This window comes from Mustela nigripes, chromosome 9 (assembly GCF_022355385.1).
Source record: "Mustela nigripes isolate SB6536 chromosome 9, MUSNIG.SB6536, whole genome shotgun sequence".
NCBI classification, from domain to species: domain Eukaryota; kingdom Metazoa; phylum Chordata; class Mammalia; order Carnivora; family Mustelidae; genus Mustela; species Mustela nigripes.
The window spans coordinates 1789483-1813174 of record NC_081565.1 but is presented as its reverse complement, the minus strand read 5'-3'; the positions used below and the strand labels follow the sequence as shown (position 1 = coordinate 1813174).

The 23692-nt window shown below is 64.2% G+C and overlaps 2 long non-coding RNA genes across 3 annotated transcripts in view; one reads left to right on the top strand and one right to left on the bottom strand.

Moving 5' to 3' along the window:
• Positions 1–705, top strand: part of LOC132024951 (uncharacterized) — a 2396-nt gene extending 1691 nt beyond the window's left edge. The window contains exon 3 of the long non-coding RNA XR_009406358.1: positions 596–705. This is a non-coding gene — a long non-coding RNA (uncharacterized LOC132024951). The remainder of the gene's footprint in view (positions 1–595) is intronic.
• Positions 1–15000, bottom strand: part of LOC132024260 (uncharacterized) — a 36903-nt gene extending 21903 nt beyond the window's left edge. The window contains exon 1 of one of the 2 annotated variants that reach the window (XR_009406200.1): positions 13459–15000. This is a non-coding gene — a long non-coding RNA (uncharacterized LOC132024260). The other variant, XR_009406201.1, reaches the window with a different exon arrangement.
• Between the last annotated feature and the right edge of the window lie 8692 nt (positions 15001–23692).

Below are 23692 nucleotides of genomic sequence, written 5' to 3'. Positions count from 1 at the left end.
CCACGGGCCCTGCAGACCTCGGCCGGGACGCCACGGGCCCTGCAGACCTCGGCCGGGACGCCACGGGCCCTGCAGACCTCGGCCGGGACGCCACCCACGCGGGCCGTTGCCTCACCCTCCCTCTCCCTTGGCCCTTGGAAGATGACTCTGCCACCTCACCCAGGACAATGGGGCTCACAGGGGCTTTGGGGGTCCCCCACCTACAGGGCGTGGCCTGGAAGGGTCCAGGGTAGGAGCCCTGCCCCCTTAAATCTCTGCCGCAGGAACAGGAGTCTGTTCCTCGGTGCACACGCCGGCTGGAGGAAGGAAGAGGCAGACCAGACAGAGCGGGGCGGGCAGCCGGGAAAGGTCAGGTGAGGGTGGTACAGAGCTCCCGAAGACGGAGCGGACCCGAGAGGGTTGCTGTTCTCCCATTCAGGGGTTCTGAGAAGCTCTTTCCAGGAATGTCTTAAGCCGTCTGAGAGTGCCCCCCGTGGACTGGCCGCTAAGGTGCGCCCGTCGGGGCTCTGACCATACCCGTCCACCAGAGGGTTTTGTTCCACTGCCTCGGCGTGTGACGGGGACCAGGGCTTTCCGGTTCACTGTTCTGTTTCAGGACATTTTGCAAAAGTCACTCCCGCAAAGGCTGCTGGACAGGACGTGCCGTGACCTGGTCTCGGCTGTCCCGGCTTCCTGTTGTCTTGTTGGGGACCCTGGCACCGCACCCCGTCCTGCCCCTCTACCCGGGGAGGCCACGGACCCGAGTCGGACTCCAGCTGAAGCATCGCGGACAGCCCTCCCAGGCAGTACCCACGGGGGGCCCCACCGTGGCTGGACTCCCCGTCCAGAGCCGAAGGAGCCTTCTGGTGGGGAGTGAGGCCAAGGAGAGGCGCGGGGGAGGGGAGGGTCCCAGCAGGGTCAGGAAGGTGGAGAGGGACCGGAGGCGGTAGGTCGCAGCGTGTGTGACCGGGCCATCTGGGGCAGCTGGCAGACGGGCCCATCTCGGGTGCTGGCCAGCGCTGGGTGCGGCCAGGGTCATCCCAGGGATGCGGGCTTCTTCGTGCTCATCCGTGTCTTTGGAGGCCAAGGCTGAGGCCTTGCTGAGGAAAAGCTCAGAGGAGCGGCTGGAGTCTGACCCCCGCACTCACAGCCCAGCCAGTCGCGCCTGCCTCGACGACATCCGAAAGTGAGAACAGGACAGATGTCCTGGGGGACGCGGCACGGTCACGCGGGCCAGATCCCTCATCTGGGGGAGAATGCCGTACCCTGCTCCCCCGAGGCTCTCCGAGGCAGTTCCGTGACTCTGGCCCCGCAGCAGCGCCCCACCCCGCATTGTGGGGAGCTCTGTGTCGCTTTTCTTCCCTGTCTTGGTGTTTGATCAGGACGTCTCTCCGACAGACAGGCCATCTCCAACCCGCACCGCCCGCGGCCTGCAGGGGCTCAAGCAGACCCTGGCCTCCACCTCCTGTTACTTCTGTCACATTTTGTCACACTGCTGCATCACAATCATCGTCCATTCATAACTGGATCCTGTCCCCCGCCCCTGGGCGCCTTTCTCCCTGGCAAGCCCCCGAGGAGGTGTCCGCGCCGGCCGGGGCTCTGCCTCGCTCCGGCTGTGGGGCCATCCTCGCGGGCGCGCGCGTCTCTCCCTCTGTCGCTGGGCAGAAGTCCCCGTTTCAGCCTTAACTCCCCACCCGGGGGGTGCCTGGGGGGCTCTGTCGCTTGAGCCACCGACTCTTGGGCTCAGGTCGTGCTCTCAAGGTCGTTGGGCCCGTCTCGGGCTCCACGCTCTGCCCGGGGTCGGCTTGTCTCCCTCTGCCCCTCCCCCCGCACACACTGTCTCTCTAATACATAAACGACTCCTTTTAAAACCTACGCCACACTCGCTGCCTCTGCTCTCCCGGGCCGAGGGTCTGGGGAGCCCTGCTCCGCCTGGGTAAACACTCCGGGGCCGGGCCCAAGGGTGCGTACAGCCCCCACGCCCCTGCAAGGACTCCAAGCAGCTCCAGCCCCCACGCCCTGTCACGGCCCGCTCCGTCCTCGGGGGTCACCCGGCCCCGTCTCCCGGGTGAGAGACGAGAGCCGGCCGGCCGCCTCCGCCCGGACTCCCAGCAGGTGGGGGGTGTGTCTGTGCGCTCACTGCCTCCAGGGGCTCCCCGTTCAGATTCGTCGCCCCCTTTCTGCTTGCGGGTTTTCTCCTTGTTGATTCTTAATTCTCTACTTTGGATACGGATCAATTTTGCGCCCTGGGCTGCAGACCCCCGCCCCCGTCTGTGACCTGCCTCTTACCGTGCGGATTCCATCACGTCCTTCCAAAACCCACACACCCCTCGTCTGTCTGGCTGTCCTGGTCCACGAACCTGGTGCGCTCGGGCCTGTCTCTGTCCTCCCGTCCCTCCCGGCTCTGACGGCAGGCGGCCTGGCTCCCCACGCGGTCGGACGCTGGCCCGGACTCTGCCACTGCTCTGTGACCTTGGGCACGGCTCTTGACCTCCCCGTGCCTGTCCGCTTGCTGGGGACAAGGACCCTGCACCATCAGGTCACTATGACAAGGATCACAGGGGCAGCCCTGGACCAAGCACCTCCCCCACCCCCGGGCAGACGGCATTGGCACAGGGGAGCCGTGTCTCCTGGCCGTCACCGCAGTCTCAGCCCCTGCCAGGAGGCTGGCACACAGGCCCCCAATTAAATGATCGATTGTGGAGTCTGTGCTCTGAGCCAGGAGCGGATCCGCGGGCTCACCCTCCCTCAAGGTCAGGGACGGGGGGGGGGGGGGGGCGGGAGGCTCTGGATCCGGGAGAGGCTGCTCCGTGTTGTTTTTAAAGGCTCACCTTTCAAAACCAGCATCCCCTCAGTGCCAGAAGCACCTAACAGAGCTGGGTTTGGACCCAAAGGATGACCTTGGCCATGCCTACAAAGAAAGGCAGCCTCTGGGAGGCAGGGAAAGCCACGGGGTCAGACTGCTTGCAGGACCCTCGGCCCCCAAGACCCAGCCCACCCGCGGCCGCTCCGTCACTTGCTCCCCGAGCCTACCTGCAGGCACTGACCTCAGTTTTGTAGGGAGAGTGGAGCTCGGTGTTCCAGAATGAACGAGGCATGCGGGCAGCCCAGTGCTGGGGGCTCCAGGCTGAAGAGAAGCGTCTTGGGGTAGTGACCCTGCGTGGCAGGGTCAGGGGTCAAGGCCGTGACACAGAGTAAAGTGTGGGCAGAGGCATCCACGCTGGCCATCTACCACCCCCAAACCAAAGCCCCAGAGGCACAAGCACAGCCTCCTCGCCCTCCGCTTCTCTAGCCCCAAGTGCATCACAGGCCCCAGAAGGTAACAGAGAGGTCTGCTGTGGGGGGGGGCTGGTCTCACAAGTGGCATCGCACCCCCACCCCCTGGCGTGGTTTCCAGGCTGACGCTCGGCTGACAGGAGCAGCCAGAGCTGGGCCCAGGACGGAAAGACAAGTGACGGACACGGAACACCATGCGGGATGGTCCCTCGGGATCGGGACCATCGCTGGCCTGCAGGGCTGAAGGACAGGAAGGAAGCCAGAGCTCAGCCCCCGGGACAGGATCGCCAGACACCGCACAGCACAGGGCGCCCCCGTGCGGGAATGCGGTTTGTGGTGCATCCGAAGCTGTGGTCTAACTGGGTTTCTGCACGGCCTCGGGCAGGGGTGAACCCAGCGAGGCGCCCAGGGAAGGGGTGGGTCGGCCGGGCCCTCCCGCACCCACCCCGTCCACAGCCCCCGTCTGCTGCTGCCCTCGGCCCACTCGCCTCCAGCCCAGGGGCGGGACACAGAGCTCGGGCTCCCGTGAGCGGCCCCATGACGGGCTGCCAGGCATAGGGATTCCGTCGTCTCAGGGGGCTTCCGCCCCAGGCGGCCCCACAACACTCAGGCATCTTCCAAAGTCCGTGTGGCCACAGGCTCTTTCCTGCCAGCACCACTGAGGCCATGATGGGCGGCAGGGTATTGCCGGGAAACCCTGGAGGGAAGGGGGTTCTCAGAGGACCCGTTCCCGGCTGCACCGCTCAGACCCCCTCGGCCTGACATGAGGCTGTCCCTCATGGCTCTCCCAGGTGGACTGAATCTGGGGACATCCACCTCCTAGCAGGAGGACGGGGTGGGGCAGGCTCAGGGTTCACGGGCCTGCAAGAGGTTCCTGCCACCACAGCCCCCCATCCCAGGAGGCTGAGGGTCAGGGCCCCCTGCCGCCCGAGCTGTGCGGGGGAAGGGTCTGGCTCTCCCCTGTGCTGTCCTGGACATTATTCTGTTCATTCTTGCTCCAGAAGCCCCAGGAGACAGACATGGCACTCCAGTCTCTTCCCGGGGTTGCCCTGAAACTCAGAGCCCCATAGGCGGCTTGCCCAGGGCTCCCCGCTGGGCAGTGGCCACACTAGAGGTCCGTCTCTCATGGGACATGATGCTGGGAGCCTGGGCCAGGCCAACAGACCCAGCAGTGCCGAGCACCTGCCAGTTCCACACGCACACCGATGTTGACAGGTCCCTTCCGTTCGGGGCACCTGCAGCAGAACACATGCTTCCCCAACTCCAGCTGTCCAGGTGTCAGGACGGCAGCTCTGTACCATCCTTGGGCCTCCGCTCCCACACCCCTGGCCGATCCCCCAGCAGGAATCCAACTCCTCAAAACAGAACCCTTGCCCCCGCCTGCTCCGGGGCTCCCCTGTGCCAGCCAGACCCTCCTGCCACTGAGATTCTCCTAGGGCCCCCTGGCTGGTCACGCATGTCCTCTCTGCCCACCGGCTACGCTGTCCCAGTTAAGATGGGAGTCTGTGTCCTGCTTCCAGTAACACGGGGTGGCGGCCATGGGACCAGTCCCACGGCACGCACAGAGGTGACTGGTCTGGGTAGGACACCGACAACCCCCTAAACGCGTGGGACCACGTCGGAAGCAGACAGCACCGAAGAGATGCGGGTACTCGTCCCTCTTTTCTTCCCTTTCTCTCTTTAACAGCTCTCTGCGCGAGCACAGGCCCCACTCGGCTGCGGCGGGGCGGCCAACCCGCGGACAGAAACCCCCGATCTTCCTGGCTTCAAGAACCCGAGAACCAAGCTGGAGGCAGCCCGGGCCCCAAGCAGGGAGGGGCGCCCTGGGCAGGGGGGCGCGCTCCGAACCCGCCCGTGCGCCCCCGTCACCGCTCTGCGGGCCCGGGACAGACTGTGCAGCCAGCGGGCCTGGGAGGAAGGGAGGGACGTCCGTCCCAGCACACACCGTGTTCCGGGTCTGGATCCAGCCAAGGACAGGACCGCTGAAAACTCCGGAGAGGACTCAGGACGCAGGCTCTCAGTCACGCCATTCAGGGTGTCCTGGACACACTCCCAGACCAGCAAACACGCGAAGGGCGAGCCCGTGCTGGGAGGGCAGGAGCCGGAGTTGCCGGCCCGGACACGTGAGCAGCTGCGGCGAAGATTTGTGGTCGAGGACGTAACGGAGAAACGTGCTCATAAGGAACAGAAACAAGGGACAGCTCGGGGACGTGACCGCTCTGAGAGTTGAAACAGACAGGAATCCCGGGGCTCACCGTACACACATCAGATTAAACACTCCCTGGACGGTCCGGGGGCCACGTGGAGACAGAGAAGTCGGTGGTCTTGAGGACAGATCGGGAGAAACTGTCCAATCTCAAAACCAAAGAAAAGAACTGGGCGGGGGGTGGCGCGTGAGCAGCACATCCGCGATCGTGTGACGACAGCGAGGGCCTAGTACTCCACTGCAGCTGCGAGACCGAGAAGGGAGGGACGCAGGGGACACGTTTAAAGGAATAACGGGTGGAACAAACCCCAGATTTGGCAGAAAATGTGAATTGGTAGATTCTAGAACTCTAGAACCTTCTGACCAAAACAGCACAAAGGAAAGCGCCCCCAGGTCACCCGCTAACGAGCACCTGTCCCGCCTGGCCCTTTAGGACCCGGAACCACTGGGGAGCAGGGACTCCCCATCAGAAACAACGCAGGACACGGAACACGGACCTGCGTCTGCGAAGGTGGGAGAGAAGCCAAATGCGAACCAGGACTCCAATCTGGTCCTTCACGCACGGAGGCAGAGCGAGTGCTCGCTGGGCCGTGTGCCCTCTGCTCCCACCTCGCCGCGCGGGCAGGGGGACCTTGATCCTCTTCCCGGCCACCCCGTCCTGGCCCCTGGGAGCTCACTGCACCCGCCCTGCCCTCCCCCTGCCCTCGACCCTCCCCGCGCTGCCCCCCACTCTGTTTACAGGTCCCGTTCTCAGGGGGACTGTCCCTTTCAACACGGACGCAGAAGGGCTCCCCAACTTCCCGTGTCTTCCGCGTATTGTCTCCGCCATAGAACGCAGGGTCTGTGACCCTCCCCACCACGTGTCGCATCCTGACGTGTCCAACCCCGAGCGGCGGGGATTCCCATGGGCACACACAGGCGCTCCACAAATCTGGCCCAAACACAGGAACAAGCATCTAGGGTTTGAGGAATTCACGAGGATTAAGGAAACCTGTAGTCTCTCCAACACGTGTCTGTAAGGTTTTTGCTGCGGACGTGAACCAAGGGCCCCCCTTGAGTGCACGGCGGGCACCCATCGCCCGGCTGGCTCTCGGGAGCCCTCAGCTCCGTGGGCAGAGCCGGCCCGGCCACCGCCGCCCATGCAGGTCGACCCCTTCACACCGGTTTCTCTCCGACTGCCGAGGGGTCAGTCGTGCCGTGGCCGAGGCTCTGCCCGTTCCCGCTTCCCCCTCCTCCTCACGCCCCGGGCTGCCCCCAACACGTTCCCACGGACCAGGCAGCTTAGAAGCCCCCATCAAGGCCAGGAATCATGGGGGCTCCTTCAGCGGCTCAGGGGAAGCCCCACCCCCGGCGTCTCGCAGCCCCTGCAGACACCGGCTGTCCTGGGCGGGTAACACCTCCCTCCCCGCCTGCCTCCCCCCACAGCCCATGTCCTGGTGTCCCTGTCCCTGCACAGACACCGGCCGCCTTGCCCTGAGGGCCACGCAACCCCTGCACGACCTCATCTTCATTGCGTGGGCGAAGACTGTGTTCCCAGACCACGGCACGTCCTGAGCTCCCAGGGGTTGGGACTAACACGAATCTTTTGGGGGTACGCAGTTTGACCCCCAGCAACCCCCCAGACCGCTTGCATTCCTGACTCCATCACCTCCCAGAGAGCCCAGCTGCCATCACTAGGGATAAACACGCAGCTCATGGCAACGTTGGAGAACAGCGGGTGGCGGCCATGGGGGACGAGCCAAGCTCGGGGGCCAGCAGTCCCCGTGGAATCCTCATCCCGGGAGAGGCAGGCCGCCAGGACACGGCTTCTCATTGTGGGACCTCCTCAGGGTGCCGGGGACGGGGGTGTCCTGAGCGCTGGAGCAGGACCCAGGCCCTGGGACTTCCTGCAACCCAGCCACGAAGGCTAGGCGGGGGCTCCCTAGGGAAAATGCCGCACAGCCCCGCCCAGTCCTCAGGTCTGGGCAGAGGGGACGGGTTGGCGGCTGCAGGGCTGTGGCCTCTGGGAGCAGCGGGGAGCACCCATCAGGTGCTGAGTCTGCGGGGGGTGGGGGGGCAGGAACAAAGTGACACACACGGGTTTAAACAGAACAGATCTCCCCTCTGCCAGCTGGGAGGCTAGAAGCCTGGGATGGGGGAGTGGCCTGGCTGATCCCACTGAGCGTCGGTCCCTGGCCTGTCCCCGCTCCTGGGGGTCCTGCCGCCGTGGCAGTGGATCCCTAGTCCCCACTCAGCATCTCCTCGTGCGAATCTTGTGCCCCAAACCCCCGCTCCTGAGGACAGCAGCCATCCTGGCTCAGGGTCCTGTTCCAGCACGATGTCATCTCCACTCACATCTGTCACGACGCTGGTTTCTAATAAGGTCCCATTCTGAGGTCCTGGGGGTCCGGACTCCCACATACGTAGCTGGAGGGTCCCGATTCAGCCCCCGACAGGCTTCAGTCACTGTCCCCGGCCTGCGGGGTCCTGCGGGGACCTGAGGGGGCCTGGGTTCTCAACCCCGGCGCTCCCTGCTCCCGGCCCCCGTTCACCAGCCATGTTCCGGCAACATGACAGGCACGGAGGCCAAGGTGACCCCAGCACCCGTTGGGCCCCATTCGCCGACGCCCACGCGGAGAGCAGCGACGGTCTCTGTGGGCAAACGACACTTTAATTCCAAACGCGGGAAGGGGCAGGCGGGCAGAGGACACGCACCGGCCTCTCTCTGCAGGCAGGAAGGCCGGTGTGAGAAAGTCTCCCTCACTGCGTTCAAGACCGACACCGACAACAAATTCGACCTGGAGTGTAAGTGTGTGCGGACCACGGGCCCCCTGCGGGCCCGGCCCGCTCGGAGGTTTGGCCCTGTGGCAAGGGCCCGGCAGCTCCATACCCGAGGGATGGGCTGGCATCAGGACTCGGGCCCCCAGCCCAGCTCACTGGGCACGGAGCCTGTCCCCCACCCAGGTCCCTGGGGCTGGGCAGGATGCGGGGCCAGACCCCAGGCACAGGAAGCAGAGAGACTTTCCCCCACCCAGATGGGCCTGCGGTCCCCCCACCAGGCAGCCCCCCATCTCCAGCCAGCCTCAACCCCCATGTTCTCCGCAGTCTGGGGACACAATGACCTCTACCTGGACAAAGTACAGCCCAAGGGCTACCTAATTCTCCACATGATCAGCCAGCACGAAGACGTGACCAGCCTGGTGGTCCACCTGATGGGTACGCAAGGTCCCCTCCAGGCAACAGGGCACCCAGGGCCTCCTTCACAGGCAGGACTCCGCTCCAGCCAGCCTATGGGGAGGTGGCCCGCTGCCCCCCAGCAGCAGGACTAAACAGGTTTGGGGATGCCAGGGACCAGACCCCAGTGGAAGGCTCTGGCCCCAGCCGTGCTCCTGCTTGGCCTCAGCCACTGTGGCCCTGGGGATCCCCTCACAACCCCACACACTCGTCCACGCGGCCCTCTCGCCAGGACCCTCCCACAGCCGGGGCTCCACCTCCACGCCCTCGGCAAGGAGAAGAAGGGACAGTCCCCTCCTCCGAGGTCATCCCAAGGGAAACAGGGGTCTCTCCCGTCTCCCCACACCAGCCCCCATCTCCCACCAAGACACGGACTCCCCTCTCGGTCCAGAGCACTGTCCCCTGGCCCACCCCCAACGGCCTCTGATGCCCCCGGGCCTCTGCCCCCCACCCCCCACGGCACCCGGCAGACCCCCCATGTCCCCTGTAGTCTGGGACCCCAGCACGCAGCAGGACGTCCTGCAGACATTCCAGTCCGTCTGTGACGACCTCGGCCTGCATGAGGACCAGACTGCGGTTCTGAACACGGACGGTGAGCCCCGCCACTCTCCTGCACCCTTAGGCCCCCGTGGGTTGGTGGCCACACGGCGAGCAGGGGCTCACTCCAGCTCACTGTGCCCCTCGGATCGCTGCCAGAGTTTCAGGTCCTAGGGCCGGCGGCCCCGCGCACGTGAGTGGTGCCGCTCTGGAGCTGTGCCCGTGGGCTTCCCCACAGCCCCCAGGCTACACAAAAGGGCCCAGGAGGCAGACAGAGCCCCCACCTGGCCCTGGAGCTGCCTCTCAGAGACCAGACCTGCCGCACCTCCTGTGCTGTCCCTTCCCCAATCCCCGCCCCTGTGTGCAGAGCCAAGAAGCAGGGTCTCACCTACACGGGAACTCAAACCGCAGGTCCGGACGCCATGCTCAGCTCCCCCTTCCACCCCTCCCCGCCGCAAGCCCTCCAGGGACTCCGCCAAGGACACCCGCCTGCGCTCCCGTGTGCGGCCCTGGCCGGCCCCATTCTGCTCCGTGCTCTCCATCTGCGCCGGCCACACGCTCCACCCAGCCCCATGATGGGGCCCCCCTCCCCTTGCACAATAAAGGACGTTCCTTTCAAAAGATGACTGCCGGGTTGGTCAAAGTTGTCCGGGGGTCATTCCTTCTGGGGCTGCAGAAATGAACAAAGGAAAAGACGAACCATCTCCCCCGATCCGAGCGCGTGGGCAGAAGCAGCCAGAGCCCTCCCCAAACCTGAGTGCCCACAGAACTCAGGCACAGACTGTTGCCAAGTGACGAGGAACGCGTTCATTTACAGTCTCACCCTCCCAGGTGTGTGAACGTGCATCCGTTAGGACTCTTGGCTTCAAATGACAGAAAAACCTTACACGCACACTTTGGCGGTACATGGACTGTCTTGGCTCTTACACATGAAAGGTGCTGAGGCAGAGCGGCCCGCAGGCATGGCTGTATCCAGGAGCAGAAGAGCCATCTCTCTCTGTCTCTTGCCTCTTTTCTTTCTTTCCTTGTTGGCTCCATTCTCCGGCTGCCCATACGGCTGCCAGCAGCCACAGACGACCTCCCACTCCCTCGAGATAACAGCGTAATGTACTCATACTTCTCTCCAAAGTCCCTGCAGAGGCCTCCGCACGGTGGCCCGCGGGCCCGCCCAGGTCCTCGCCTGGCCTGTGCTCATCTGCAAATGGAGAGAGGCGATGCCCTCGTGGCCAGGCCTGAGCCAGGGGTCCTCCCAAGAGCGAGGGCAGTGGCGGCTTCACCCAAAGCCCAGGGTCTGAGGAGAGAGGGTGGGCCTCATGAGGACGTGCCTGGTGGGTGGGGGATGGAGGCACGGGTCCCACTTGGGTCCACAGCCCAGGCTGCAACCTCCAGCCCGTGCCTCCTCCCAGTGACGTGGGTGCACTTCGATCACCCTAACACCCTGACCCCCCGCCGGGCCCTGGTCACAGTGCCTGCTCCAGGTCTAACGGGTGGGAGATGGGGGTCCCCCTCATCATTGGGGGAGGGTAGAGACCCAGAGGACGCCCCCGTGAGTGAGAACGAGGACAAGCTCCCATGTCTGCCCCCTTGGTGGGTGTGGGGCCACCTGGGTTACTGCCGGAAGGTGCCCAAAGGAGGGCTCCAGCCCGGCAGGAGGCGAGGGCGCCCCACCCGCTGGGACACCGGGTCGATACCCCGGGGAGCACATGGCAAAAGCTTGCTGGTTGCCCTTCCCACGGGGCGCCCAGGGCCCAGGCCGCCAGGATGTGCGGTCCCAGTGCTCCCTCTGCCCTGCAGCCCTGACAAAGTCCTCCCGGCGGCTCTGCCTCGGGTCCACACCGCAGGCCCCTCCCACAGCCAGCAACGCACACAGACTACAAGGACACGCTTCACAAAGAAAAAATTCAAACACCCGACAAAATCCCACGCACGCGCTTCCGCTCGCTCGCAGAGAAACGCTAACGACAGCAAGAAGGCTCCTCGTGTCCCCGCGGCTCGGCAAACATCGGGGACGCCCGGCGGCTGTCTGCAGCCCCCGGAATGGGCGGCCCCTACGGGGCTGGACACAGACGACGCGTTTTTCAAGCCGGAAGCCCCCTCGAAAGGAGAAACAGTCCTACAGAACGGCCTCCACTTACAGAAGCCAAAGCGAGTCCAACGCGCTCCCCATCACTTGAGAAGCTCCGGCGAACGAAGATCCGGCCAGGAGGGAGAGGACAGTCCACAGCGAGCCGAGGCCGGGACGTCTCGGAGACGGGCCGAGACCGAAAGACAGCCCCGCGCGGCCGGTCCGGAGGGCGAGCGGCCCAGGGTTGCTCAGGGAGGAGCGCGGCCCCGCGGGGCCGGAGGAGGGTCCCGGCGGGCAGCAAACACGGGGACAGTGAGGACGCAGACGCTCTCACAAGACACACGTGCAACGAAATCAAAGATGAGACGGGGCCACGCACTCAGCATCGGTGATGTTTTCTATCGTTTGTCACGTACGAGACGCCACGAGCCATGACCAGAGCACCTGAAAGAGGACACACGAGGCTGAGGCCTCTCCCCAACCCAGGCGGAGGCCGAGGCCTGAGAGGACAGGTGGACCCGCACGCCGGGTCCAGGAACCTCAGCAAACAAGCATCGGGGACGGTGGGCGGACGTCCAGCCCAGGGTGTCCACTCTCTCTCCTCCCTTGAGGACCCACAGCAGACACACCCATCCGTACGGGGCCAAGGCCACCCACACGCCCCCACAGGATGCCAGGCCAGGCACAGACTGGACCACAGGGAGGGGGAGGGGGAGGGGAGGCCGCACACAGCCCTAAATGATGCCAGCAGTCCCGAGCGGGGGCCCTGGGGGTGGGGCTCATTCCTAAGGGCACGGCCAAGGAGAATGAAGGGCGCTGTGCCCGGGGAGCTGGAATCTGGGAAGGGCTGGGGTGACCCATGGTAGTCACAGAGCCCCTGGGGACTGCGGGTGACTCACTGACCCACAGCTTGGGGAAAAGCACCCCGGCTGTGGGTCCAGGGACAGCATCCTTGGCAGGAAAGGGTGAACCGGGTGGGCAGCTGCCCGGGTCCTGGAGAAGACTCCGGAACGTGAAGGGGCTTGATTCACGGTCTGAGCTGGGACAAGTGCCTGGCCGGCCCACCACCAATGACGCCTCACCCTGCTGCCCTGCTTGTGGTCCCGAGTCCCCTTCCATGGCTCACGGCCTCTCCCACACCAGGAGCCGGCTTGGAAGGGCCCCTGCCTGTTTCCCTACACATCCCACAGCTGCCTGTCTGCAGTCAGCCCAGCTGCCCGGAGCGCCTGCTGGCTTCCAGGGCAGGAATACAACTGGGCATGGGGCAGGACAAAGACAGCTGGTGTCCCCAGCAGGGCTCTGCCCAGCAGGGACAGGGCATCCACTATTGTTATTCAAGGTGAAGACGTCAACACGCTCCCCAGTGGTGCTGAGCAGCTCAGCGTGGACGCTGACTCCCCTGGGGAGCTCCCGGCATAGCACACAACCTCTGGACCGATCTCGCATGCCTGGCCGTCCCGACAGCCAGGTCCCAGGGGTCCACACAGGCCTCAGGGCACCCCCGGGACCAGGGGCAACAGGAGCATTTACAACCGAGCGCACCTTTCAGTGAGAAGGCCATTTGCTCTTTGCCCACAAAGGGCTCCGTGACCCAGAACAGAAAGATTATTTCCTGAAATGAGGTGTGCCCCTAAGTGCCACCTGCCGGCTGGCCTGGGCCTTGTGGGCAAGTTTCCGGTGGAGGTGGGGACTGGGGCCAGTAGGCAAGGAGGGGTGGGGACCAGGAGCTCCAGAGAGGGGCTATGGGGCACACGGGCTGGGCCTGGGCAGGTGCTCCCACCCCTGCGTGGGGGAGGCTGGGTGGTGGAGGCCACGGGCTCTGCGTTCACCAGGCAAATGCCGCCGCCCTGCCTCGTAGCTCCTCTGCCCAGCTCTGGACGTCAGAAGTCGGAGATCAGTCTCACTGGACTGAGAGCCAGCGGCCAGCAGAGCCTCGCTCCCTCCAGGGGCCCTCGGGGAGGATCCGGGTTCTCACCTGCTTCCAGAGTGTCATTCCTGTTCCCGGCACCTTCTCCTGCTTCAAAGCCAGAAGCAGAGTCTCTTCAAACCCCTCCACCAGGCAAATTCTTCCTTTTGGGTCAAATATCCCTCTGCTTCTCCCCTCTAAAGACCCTTGCCGGTACGTTTACAGCCCAGTGGGTGATTCAGGAAAACCCCAACCAAGGATGCCTAACGTACTCACATCCGCAAAGACAGCTGTTCCTCGAGAGGCCACGTCCACGCGCGGACCTGCCCTCTCCGCGGTCCTCCCACAGTCAGTGCCAGGCCAACGAGGCAGAGCCAGCACAGGTGCAGATGTGAGGAGACACGACCGGTGCATAGCCACGGGACGCCACGCTCGGCACGGCACACAGAACACCCGTCCCTTGGGGCACGGGGCACGCACGCCCACACCACAGCTTGCACCACGACCCACAAGCCTCAGCACAGGTCGGAGAACAGAAATCACGTGAGACGGTCCCTTTTCTCTCCTGCAGCTTAATTCATTCCGCGATTAGTCACACCACAATTAGCGGAGAAAAAAGTCAAGTCACACACATCCGACAGACCGCACGGGTAGCATCGCTAAGGAACTCCAACAAATCCACAGCAAAAGGAAAACCACCCAATTTTTAAGAAAAAAAAAAAAAAAAAAACAGGCAGCGAAGGGGAACAGGCACGTCACCAGAGACGGCGTGTGGGCGCGTGACCGAGAGGTCCGCGGATAGGTGCCTGGCGCCACCAGCCGTCAGAGACGCTAAGCCAAACCAAGGTGTCCTGCCGCTTCCCACCCACGAAATGGCTAAATTAAGAGCTGACTCATCCGCGGCGGCGCCAGCGTGAAGAAGTCATCTCCGGCGTGGCCCGTGGGGCTGCCACAGGGCACAGCTCCCTCCGGGAGTCTGGGGGGTCTGTACTGACACGGGAAGCACCACAGCTCGTACCCCGGCCACTCTGCTCCGAGACGTTTCAGTAGACACCGGGGTTCCACGTGGCGCTTAGCACGGAATGTCTGTTCAGCATCTAGTACGAGTTTGTGCTCAGTAAGCGGCATGACGCGTCACCGAGGGACTGCACAGCCACGAGCCCGAGGCCAGAAGGAACCCAAACGTCCACGGACAGTGGCATGGACAGCCTGCAGGACGGCCCCACACAGGATGCTCATGGGGGGAGAACCCAGCACAACCCCACGGGCCTCGCGGGCCACAGCCGTGAGCAAGGACCCCGCACGCCTGCAGTGTTTATGACATCACACACACCCACGGACACACACAGACAGTCACACGGGGACACAAGGACACACACACTGATGCACACTCACAGGGACACACACATTCACTCATAAGCACTCACGCTTACACACTCACACAGACTCAAACACTTAGACACTCACATGGACCGACACACACTCACACAGACTCACACACACTCAGACACACACATTCCCGCCGTGGCGAGAACACAAAATGCTGCGGCATCTGTGGCAAACAGCGGCAGTTTCCCGACAGATGAGACCCAGAACCACGACGTGGTCCAGCAAGTCCCCTTCTGGGCGGAGCCCCACACGCGCTGGAAGCCGGGACGCCGCTCTGTGCACACTCGCGTGTGAGCCGCCGCAGAGATGATCTGATGCCCACGGACAGGGCGCAGGTGACCCGCACATGGCGTGGACCATCCGCCGTAAGAAGGAGATTCTGACGCGTGCCACAACCCACGACCCACGTGAGCTTCAGGCACGTTCTGCTGCTCGGTGAGGTAAGGCCGCCCACGAAAGGCCCGAGCCCGGAGGACTGCGTGTCTGTGCGGGCCCTAGCGGGGTCGTCATCGCGGAGAACCGCAGGGTGGGGGCGGGGGGAGCAGAGCTCCCGTCGGGGAGGAGGTGGGAGGAGGGAGAGCTCTGGAGCCGGAGGGTGGGGCCGGCCACACACCCCGGCACGTGCGCTCGCCACGCTTACGACGGCAGATCTTCTGTGACACAGACGCGACCATGACAAAAATAAACCCATTCGCTTAGAAGGTCACACGGGTGATTCCTGGAATGTAGCATTTCACCAAAAAGCCTGGGTATGGGCATGTGCGCTCCGTGCGACACCACTCCCATCAATCCCAAAAAGAGACAAAATGAAAACAAGGGCCAGGGACGCACTGTGGCGGGGGTGGGCGGACGTGCTCGCGGGGATCCGGGGTAGGGTCCCCCTGCAGGGGCGCCCCATGGCGGGGCGGCCACGGGAAGACCCGTGCCACCCGAGAGCTGCTTCAGCCCCCGGGCCAGCGGCAGTAAGCGTTCACCACGGAAAATTAACGTCCAGCCTCTCTGCGGGATCCGCCCGCCGCACCCGGGACATTGGCCCCCTGTGGGGGTGAACGTGCTTCAAGGACCGAGCAGCGTCAGAGGTCACCCTGGGAGGATGGCCAGCAAGCACAGGGCACATACCCCCGACCCCAAGATGCCCCACTAGATGGGGGACACCCTCCTGCAGACGTGAGCCTGAGCTCCCAGTGGGCGAGCGGGGGACACCTGGCAGCCTGGCCTCCAGCACCGCGGGGCGGGACGAGTGAGGGGCATCGGAGGGCTCTGGTTCTGCTCACCCAAAAGACGGGGTGCTGGGACAGCCCCAGAAGCCGAAAGCACAGGGCCACTGTGGGGACCACCTGTGGGAGAGCCACAGCCAGCCCCTGGCTGAGCCCCTGCCCCAGGCGTCAGACCCTGGCTGCCACAGAGCTGGGCCGTGGCCCTCCGCTGCCTGCAGCTGCCCCGCATTCTCGGTCCTGCCTGGGCACCCGTGACCTCCACGCAGCCTGGGAGGCAAATGACGCAGAGTGGACACACGGACACAAAGGGTGCGGCCAGCGCCCACGGCTGGCTGAGGTTCCCCCGGCCCCTGGACAAGGATGAAAGCGCCAACCCCATGCCTGCCACAGTGACCGAGAACACAAGCACGACACCTGCGGGCCCCAGGCCGGAGGCCTCCCTACCAGTCTGTCCGGGAAGAGGCCACCAGGACGCCAGCTTTTGTTTTTAGAAAATTAGCCTCTCGGGAACCTTTGTTGATGTGCCGACTGCCACTGCCGCCCTGGGCCCCAGGGCACGGTACCTCCAGCTGGGAGCCAGGCCAGCAAGGACTCTTCAGGGAGGGGCCCTCACCGTCGGATCCCCGGCGAGGATGCCAGGCAGAGAGCGGGCGCCTGGGGCGAGGGCTCCAGTCTGGGCTGCCCCTGCGGCTGGTCGGAGACAGGGCGAGGTGCCCGTGACCTCCTCGAGGGGCCGCGGACACCAGCGTGGCTGGGAGCCGGCTTCCAGAGCACACTAGCTGACTGGGAGGCCTGCCCGGGACGAACAAGGACGGGGACAGCCAGCGGAGCCCCGGAGCAGGCCAGGGACAGTGGCGGGGCCTGCCTTGTCACTGCCACCCAGGGCGTGTCCTCGAGTGACCTGCCCCTCATCTCCATAGCTATTAAAACAAAAGAGGACTCGGTGGGCCGACGCGCAGGGCCCATGCGGCCTGACCCGGCACAGGGTAACAAGGTGGGTGGGCCTCCCGGGGGCCACTGTCGCGTGCACACACCCAGGCTGATGCAGCTGAACTGTGTTCCCCCTCCCCCCCATCCGGGGCCAGAGAGCTAAGCCCCGGGTGGCCACAGCCCTGAGCCCCGCCGAGGCTCTGAGGGCGAGACTGCCCCTTGCCTCTCCCTGGCTCGGTGGGGCCCGTGTCCCCGGCCTGTAGCTGCCACCCTGCACCCCCCATCCGTCCCTGCTGGGTTCATCACTCCGCGTCACACGTGAGCCTCGTCTCCACACCCGTTCCCGGTTCAGGGCCCACGGGGATCCAGGACGGTTCCGGGTCAAGCCTCCCCTTAATTCCATCTGCAAAGACTCTTACTCCAGGTAAGGTCCCGTTCTGAGGCCTGGACGGATCAGAATTTTGGGGAGACCCTATCCAGCCCCATTCAGGAACAGCAGCACACGCCCCATGACTTTGCCGGGGGGGGCAGTGCTCACCTGAATGGGGGCACAGGTGAGGGCCCCCAGCACCCGCCGGTCCGAACACGGCCAATCCTGAGCAGGGAGGACCCCAGGAGTCACGGGCAGCACCTCGGCTCGGCCCGGGCCCCCCCTTTGTTCTTGGAGCTTCAGGTGTCTTGAAGCCCAGCGGGCGCCAAGTGGGCCTACCCATCCCCACCAGGATCTTGGGGGGCTGGGAGGAGCTGGGCGACCCCGGGCCACAGAGGGACACCTGGGCAGCCACTTCGAAGTTGGGTCCTAAAGGCAGCAGCCAGTATCGTGCCAGAACGGGTTCCCCCAGAATGCTTTCCAAACTGAAACCCAGAACCCAAGCCCCGGCCGGCCTTCCAGACTCTCAGTTCAGCCAGTGTCTTGAACGCCCGACCCCACGCCCATGGCCCTGCTCACCCCCACACCGCCCAGGAGGCAGGGGGCCTCCCCCTGAAGGAGTAGAACGCGACCATGTCCCTTTCTTGCAATTACCCTCCAAGCAAGGCGACACCACTCTGCTTCCACCACAAGCCCCTCTGCGAGGCACGGAGGGTCCCCCCGGCCCCCTACCCAGTCTCCAGTTCCCCCAGTTCTGGGCATCCCCAAGCTCACTCACCCCAAGTGACTCACACAGACTGCTGGCCACACACGTCCTCTCCCCCAGCCACAGCCAACAAGGTCCCAGGTGGCCGGGTGTCAGGACTGAGGTCACCCCCGAAGAGGCCCCTGCCAGGCCCCACCCCCAGGCAAGCAGTGTGACCACAAACACGCTGCAGGGTTAAACCCTGGGACGCAGGCTGGCCACCACCGCGGCTCCCCTCCCTGGGGCTTGCAGGGGCGGAACCAGCACGTGCCGCCCATGGCTGATCGCCACCGAAGTGCCCGGTGCCCCTGCTGAGGGCCGTCGCCCACCAGCCACTTCCCACCTTGCTCACTTGGACTCACGAAGCCTCCTGCAGCTCCCGCACATGACCTCCCTGAGCCTGCACGCCCGCGGGGGCTGCCCCTGCACGTCTTCGTTCAGAACAAAGGGAAGACGGCGCCCACCACAGGAGGGGCTCCGACGACACCCCGTGTTCTCACAGGCATGGTTTGGGGCCCCTCTCGTGGCAGCACAGCAGGGGAGGCACCTGGAGCTCCCGGTGGGGCAGGGGGCCTCTGGCAAGTGGTGGCTGCTCTGGGGGGCACGGGTTGCCGTGCCAGCTGTGAAACGTGAGCGCCAGATGCTCCCCAGCCTCTCGAGGACAGCCAGCACCGCGCTCCCACCCCTGGCCTTCAGAGTAGAGAATGCTGGGGACCCGGGGGGCTTGTGGGCTCACATCTCCGCGGGGACATGCCTAGCAGAGCAGTGGTCACGTCCAGGGGCTCTGGCTGGCTGTGCAACTGGCCTTCTGAGGGCTTTGGACCCTCTGACCTCCCTGCCCCACAGCATCCGAGATCCTGCGAGTTCCCATCCTCACGACCACTGGTGTGGTCATTTTATTTCTAACATTCTGGGGTGCTCGGAGTAGGGGGTGTTGAGAATCTCAGTATAATTTCCACTTCTCTGGTTACCAGTGAGGTCGCACACCCTTCCGTGCTTCGGGCTGTCGGATGGCCTCTTGGTCAAGTTCAATTCAAGTCTTGTGACAATTCTCCATCGGTGCGTTCTTATTGCTTTGGTGTACGCTCTTTACATATTCTGGAGAAGAGCCCTTGGCTGGTAACAGAGACAGGTCATCTTTGCCAGCGCGGCTGCATTTCCACCTGCTTGTCTTCAGTGAACGGGGCTCTTCCTCCCGCACAGTCCAGCTGAGTGGGCTTTTCGCCAAAGACCCTGCCCTTTCGGTCCCGTGTCTGCTGGCTCTTTCTCCCCGAGCCCGTGGGGTGTGCTCTGCAGTCCTCCTCCGGTTCGGAGGCTTGGCTGTTCTTGCTTCTCACGTCCCAGTGGACCGTCCACCTGTGCGGGACACCCCGCCTCTTCCTACAGACCCTCTCTCCTCTCTCCACCCACGACCACGTCCCTAAAGCTGCAGCGACAGGCAGCTTCCCACGGGACCCAGGGAAGGGAGGCCCCGTGGGAGACGGGAACCGGAGTCCAGGGTCACCAGCAGCCCACCCTGCTGCGTCCCTCCTGGGGCCCGGCCCTCCCCTGGCTGGCCTCTCCCTGCCCTCCCACACTCTAGCCTCAGTCCCTTCCTGAACTCCGCAGATGCCCCTCTGAGGGGGCCGGCTGTGCCTGCAGGGACTTGTCTCCCGTCCTGCCTAGGGGCGTCCTGCAGTAACACGGAATCACAGGCGGGGCAGACACAGCCAATTCTGAGGTCCAAAGGCCCCCTCCACGTGACAGGGCTGTACCCTCCTCCAGAGACTCCACGGGGAGACTGGTGCTTCCGGCCCCTTCCGGCTCTGAGGCTGCCGGCATGCCCTGGCTTGTGGCCACATCCCCCCACCTCTGCTCCGTGGGCCCCCCTAGTACTGGATTAAACCCACAGAGACTCAATCTCAAAGAAGATCACATTCTGAGGTCCCAAGGACAGAAGGGCCACCCAGCTCTGAGGAGGGACACCACACAGTGCCCTGCTGGGGTTCAACTTTGTGCGGGTGTCACGCAGGTTCACACTCATCCTCGTCCCAAAGGGCATCCAGTCCCGTCTTAAAAATGCCGTCTCGTACCCCATTTCTCTGCAGGGCCCGTACGAGGGAGGGCCCGTGCTTCCTTCTGACTTTGCCGAAGTCAAATGACGGGGCCTCATCACGAAACCTCTGCGGTGAGAACACAAGTCTGCCGGAGCGAGTCTCACCAAACTGGGCAGCCGGGAGCCGCGGCCCATGCAGACCCACGCCTCCCGCAGGGCATCTGGCGAGGATGCAGCTGGTCCCGGGGAGAGCGCACACGGCCGCTGACACTTCCGACCCGGGACCTGGTCTGTGATTGACTCCGTTCATCTCGACGTCTCAGGACTAGCTGGTAGTCTTCCGGCCAGAAGGTTCGCCGGATTCTCTGTTGGATTTATTGCTGATTACTTGATTTTTTTCCTGAATTGCAAGTAAAGTCTCTCCGGCCTCCCACCCACAGGAGGACCGCGCGCACTCAGAGATGCTGCCTCTCGTGTACAGACCCTCGGACAACTCGCCTCCGGGAATCCGCCAGAGCGACGAGCCTACCGGGGGGCCATCTTCCCACGACCTCACTAACGCTCCTTGTCGACCTTCCCCGTGCTCCCTTCGTCCCTTACCGGAGGGAGTCAGTGCCGTGTCTGACGGCGGGGGTGACGGCGTCCACGGTCCTGCGAGGTCAGCTTTCCTTGCTCCGTGCTGACACAGGACTGTTTTATAGGAATCTGGCCACCCCGCTCCCAACAGACCCATTCCCTTCTGTGCCGACTGCGGCTTTGGGCAGGCGTCCTGCGGATTCTCCTCGGGGGCCTTGCCTGCTGCTAACGTGATGCCCACACGATCTTCTCCGCGTCTCTGCGCATGAAATACGGTGACTGTCCGTGACCAACCTTGCGTTTCTGGATCAAACCGCACAGGCTCTAACACATCAGCCTGGCCACACATGGCTGGGCCCACTTTCTGTCAGCGAGACTCGTAACATTTCCTTCTTTGTAATGGTCCCGGTCCGGTTCTGATAACCATGCGCCACCACCGTCGTGAGCACAGACCACGGCGGGCAGGGATGAGCATGGGGACACAGCAGAGTGACCCAGCCTTGGTGGGGGTGCAGGGGGTGATGGAGACCTCCCGTGAGCACCTCCCAGGAATCTGCCACCAAGTGGGCAGGAGGGCGGACGGGCAGGCAGAGTCGTCATAGCCCACATAGTCCACAATGAGGACCCTGGAGCTCAGGACCTGAGGCCCCTGGCCCACGGGGGACACTGTAACCTGCATTTGCACTGGTTCCTGTTCCCTTGGCCCTGGGGTCTCTGAGCAGCTGAATTCGGCCCGGCTCAGGTCACCCTACAGTGGGGAGGCTCTGGAAATAGGCCAAAGTGGAAATGGGGTGCACCCCCTGACCAGACCGCAGCCCCCAGCCCGTTCCCATCCTCCTGGGCCCAAGGCCTCGCCTTGCTCTACAAAGATGGGCAGTTCCAGGAGATGCACTGGGCAGCAAGGCCACCTCACAGAGCAGCCACAGTCCCCAGAGCCCTGGCACAGCAGCACAGGGCATGGGCACTCCAGTCTCCTCACATGTCCTGCACAGTCCCTGGACACCGTGACCAAGCCCTCAACCACCAGGCGGCCGTTAAAAGGAGACGTCCCAGCCACCCAAGTTGCTGGCTGCATCAGAAGCAGCTCTGTGACTCCATGAGCAGAGCTCGGTGCCCACTGGGGACACAAGGATCCTGGAGGCAGCCCAGACACACAGTTGGGGTTCTGGGAAATGGCACAACCACCAGCATGGGTCGGGCAGGGGCTTTGTGGACAAATGGCCCAGTGGCCATTGTTGGCAGTACTGTCAACAAATAGAGGTCACTGTAGTGAGCAGGAGGGAACCTGTGACAGCCAGCCACGTGGCAGAAGCCCTCTTCCAGCACAAAAGGGCCAGTGCCACAGGCCCTGGATGCCCGGGATGCCACCAGTCATTCCTGGGCCACGCCTACGTCACCAGGAACACCCCACTGCTGACGCTGGTGCTGGCTTTGCTGAGGGGGCCCTACGCCCCGCACATAGGCCCCCAGGACCCCGACATCGATGAGAATCTGGTAGCCACAGTGGGCATCTGGAGTGGGGAGAGGTGGCAGCTGGGGGCAGAGAGAAGGGGACAGGGCCAGGCACCGGCCAGCCCCCCTGCTCCCTCCCCGGGACCAGCATACCCACCTCTACTTGGCAGGTCAGCGGCAACTGGTTCTCAGTAGCCCAGGCTTCCAAAGAACCAAAACTCCTCTGGAAGGACTCAGACATGATATTCTTCGTTCACAAACTCCGCATGAGCCCCAGGACCATGGAGTTTCATCTCTACCGAAGGTAAGTCCGGGAAGAGGTTTCCAGATGGGTCCAAGGTCCAGGGGAGCCCTGTGCCCTATCCCCAGTCAGCTCAAGGCCATTTAACCGAGACACTGGAGAAAGGGTGACACAGTGACACAGGGCAGGGCTGGGGCTCACTGTGCTGGGATACACGCGTCCAACATCCAGCACAGCCAAGCCCCACCAAGTCCCACCGAGGGGCGCTGTGGGCACATCTTCTGGCTCCGGGGTCCTAAGGAATCTTGCCCCAGAATACAGGACACGTGGGTCCCGATTATAATGACGGCAGAGGAAACAAAACAGAACTTTCAGTACACGCTGAGATGAAGTATGAACGGTCAGCATCACCCAGGCTGTGAGTGGGGAGCCCCGGGAGTCCCAGCAGCGTGTGGCCAGCAGCTCACCTGCCAGGACGCCCCCTTGCAGGAGTGTCCCCAGCCGGCTTCAGCACTCCCTAGGGCCCCTCCACCAGCAGTGGGTGTCTGGGAAGGGCGGGGAGCCTGCACGGAGTCCTGTTCCTTCGTGGGCCCCAAGTGCTCACAAGCACGGAGCTGTCCAAGGCTGTGGGAAGAGGGTGGGGGACAGCAGGGCTCCCAGGGCCCGGTTCTGGCCCCAGGGAGAACCCCGTACTCCCACCGCCCGCCCTACTGCCCGAGTCGCAGATGCTGGCCACAACACCATCTTCCTGGAGGAGGTGGACCCCACTCGCTTTCCCATCTTCTGAACCCAGCCGTTACCTCCTCACCCTAAGATGCTCGCCACACCTGCAAATCTCCTGCTTCCAGACTCTGCCCCATTTCCAAGTTCTGGGACCCAGGACGCATCCCCACCTTTCAGGGGACCATTCCAGCCATGCAAGGAGCATGAAGACGTCTGATTTGTGCATGGCCCCGTGTTGGGCCCCCAGACCCGCAGGGCCGGTGGGGTGAGGTCCAAACGTCCAGGAGCCACTGGCCACGCCCAGGCCAAGAGGCGCGCAGGGGGCGCAGACTGCGGACCCCGGGGCAGAGCGATGCTCGGGAAAGGCAAGGAGAGGCTGACCGTTGGACGGGCAGGACTACCGCTGCCCCCAGCTGCTTGCTTCTGCTTTGTGGGCGACGGGTGTGGGACTGGGGTCGCAGGGCACGCGATGGTGAACGTTCACCTGTGTCCCCCTGGTGCTTCCCAGACACTGCTGGCCTTTAAACAACCCCAACAACCAGACACCCACAGATGTTCTCAGGCCCAGGCCCCTACCCTGACGTGCGGCTGACAAAGCAATCACTGGCTGGGAACAACAAGGCCCAGGGCCCAGAGGACGGGCCGGACCCCAGCCGAGGGCCAGCTGGAGCTCTGTGGGGCCCCTGCCTCCTCTCCAGCCTGGCATGGGGCCCTCCGGGCACACCCTTCCCACTCTGGCCACGGCGGCTCATCCCCACAACCCTGCCTGCACCCAGAAAACCCAGGGCCGTCTCCCAGCTCCCAGAACCCCACAGCCCATCGTCTCAAAGGA